The sequence below is a fragment of the Pteropus alecto genome, unplaced genomic scaffold (genome assembly GCF_000325575.1).
Source record: "Pteropus alecto unplaced genomic scaffold, ASM32557v1 scaffold76, whole genome shotgun sequence".
In the NCBI taxonomy this organism is placed as follows: Eukaryota; Metazoa; Chordata; class Mammalia; order Chiroptera; family Pteropodidae; genus Pteropus; species Pteropus alecto.
In genome coordinates, this window is record NW_006443138.1 from 28,172,664 (window position 1) to 28,175,393 (window position 2,730).

A 2,730-nucleotide genomic window follows, 5' to 3' on the forward strand; every position below is an offset into this window, starting at 1 on the left:
CCAATCGCTCACTAGCTTGTGGAAGGTAGCATCACGCTTTCCCTTCTCACCCCTTCCACCATGCCTGTTCTCTCCTTTGACCTCCCTGTTCTCTTCACACCCCTTCCCCCCAACAGGTACCGACACATCTCGGCTGGTGGAAGGTTTGAACCCTCTGGCCTCCAGCTCCTGCCCAACCCACTTCCCAATGATTTTGCCAGGAGCTGGCCCTGCCCAAACCCTCTGCCTCATTACCAGGAGAAGGTGCTAAAGCTGGCCTTGCTGCCCAGTGCACCCTTGAGCCAGGACCTTGTGAGGAATTACCAAATCCTGATAGAGGACCGGATTGCCTTGCCCCTCCACTATCTCTCCAAGGCACAACCCAGCAGAGCCTTAGTGAGGAAGAGAAAGAGAAGACCTGGCCACACCTAGAAAACCTTCCAGATAGGTGAGGACCATGGCGGGCACACAGACTTTCAGGCTCCAGTGTTCTCAACTAAGTGCCTTCAGCATGAAGCCTTTGGGGGGACTGAAGGACTCTAGCTTTTGCAGAATACACCCTCTCCACCATCCCCCCAACTTCGAGCCACCTCTGTAGCCCAGGCTCCTCAAGACTCTACTGAAATCTAATCGTTATCTGTCTTCCTTGGAGAGCTCTTTCATAGCAGGTGGGATGCCTGCAGGGTGGGTAGAGCAGAGAGAGAAGAGTGGGATTCAGTTCCTAGGGACAGAAAGAGGAGTAGGAAAGAAGAAGGTGTGTATATTGGTGGTGGGGGGGAGGGAGGTGGCGTTGCTCAGGGGTAGGGGTGCTGTAAAAAATGTGGGTAAGAAGAATTTACCTCTACTCACATAGCACATTTGAATAAGACTGGGATTGGTCAAGGTACAGGAAGCTTCTTAAGCAAAAATAACCTCAATTCCAACCCTCCCTGGACCATTTGATGTCTGGGCAAATACCAGAAGCAACTCTGCTGGGTTGCAGGTCCCGCGAAGGGCTGTGGGGAGCAGAGGCCAGGCCAAGGCTGTTGCTGGAGAATGGAAGAGTCAGATCTGAGAAAGGAGTAGAGTGAAGTAGAGTCAAGGTAAAGGTCACAGTGGTTCCTCCAGAGCACTACCATAGCGCCTTGGGCCTGAGCAGCAGTTGACCCCAGATGCCTCAGCTTTTACGGTGAGGTGCCAGGGACAAGTGGCCTAAAGTGGAGGCAGGCAAATCACACTGGTCAGAAAGGTGCTTACCTTTGCTGGAGTAGAGATTGGGGTCAGGAGAGCCTAAAAGAGGCCCAGTGGAGGTGGCAGAGAGGAGGTGGCTGGAGAGGGAGTCTCTTGTTCCAGTCGCACCCCAAGTTGGTGATCTTCCTTAGCAAGGCTTCTCCTGGCCTTCTACCCACTCCCTCTTTGTCTCCACTTTTCTCAAGCCTTGCAGGCACCTGGGAATCAAAACAGTACCAGGGGTCTAGCCCTGGTTAACCTCTAAGCAGCTTTGTGACCTTTGGGAAGGTTATTGTTCCCTCAGGCTTTTAGTTTTCTCATTTGCACAGTGGGAACCACTAGAGTATAAATAAAATCATATCAGTTAAGTACGTGTAACATTTCTGATACATTGTAGACTCTCCATAAACGAAGCTATGAACCATTATTCTTAGAATAAAATAATAAATGGATGGAGTATTATTCATTCATAGAAAAGAATGAAGTATTGATCCATGCTACAATGTAGACGAACCTTGAAAACATCATGCTGAGTGAGAAACGCCAGAAAAAGCCTCATGCGTGATTACGTTTATATGAAATATCTAGAATAGGCAAATCTATAAAGACAGAAGGTAAACTGATAGTTGCCAGGTGATGGGGGAGGGGAGAATGGAAACTGTTTAATGGGTTCAGGGTTTACTTCTGGGGTGATGAAAATATTTTGGAACTAGATAGAAGTGAAGGTTGTATAACAACATGAATGAACAAAATGCCACTGAATCATATACTTTAAATGGTAAATTTGATGTGAATTTCACCTCAATGAAAAACAATTATAATAAACAGAACAAATAGAAAAAGTTTCCAAATGTCCTTATTGTTACAAATCTATAATTCTATTCAATGGCCCTCTTTGCCACCTCTCTCCATGGTGTGCGTGTGGGGTTAGTGGGGAGGACCAGAGCCAGGGGCGCAGGAGGATTTCCTGAGTTCTCCAGGGAATCGCTGGGGCTCAGGATGTATCCATTCTCCCCACTCTGGATTAGGAATGCTGGTGGAAAGGAGGCAGTCTTTTTACCTACATGTTAGGAGGTCCCGACATGTCAGAGCTGGGCAGGCCATTAGAAGACAAGTCGCACCCACTCAGTGTTTAGATGGTAAACTGAGGCCCAGGGAGAAGTGACTTGCTCCAGGCCACAAAGTCAGGCTGCCCCTGGCCTCCTTGTGGTAGAACAGGAGGCACAGGGCTGGGAGCTAGGACTCCAGGGTCTGTGCTGTCATCCTGCTTCTCAGGCTAATTGCCCATGATGCCAGGGTTTGTCACCTCCACAGTGAGAGGCACAAGGGATACTTAGAGGGTTGATATCAAGATTTGGGGGGCAGAAAGAAGGAGGCCATTGGATTTTTTCAGAGAAAGCTGCCTACACTCTAGCCTGGGGCTAGGGAAAAGCAGAACAGTAAGCTGCACTTACACAGACTCCCCGCCTTGGCAGACCCAGACCATCAGCGGGACATCCACACCATCCACCTCTTTCCTGCTCTGCTCTCTGGACACCAGCT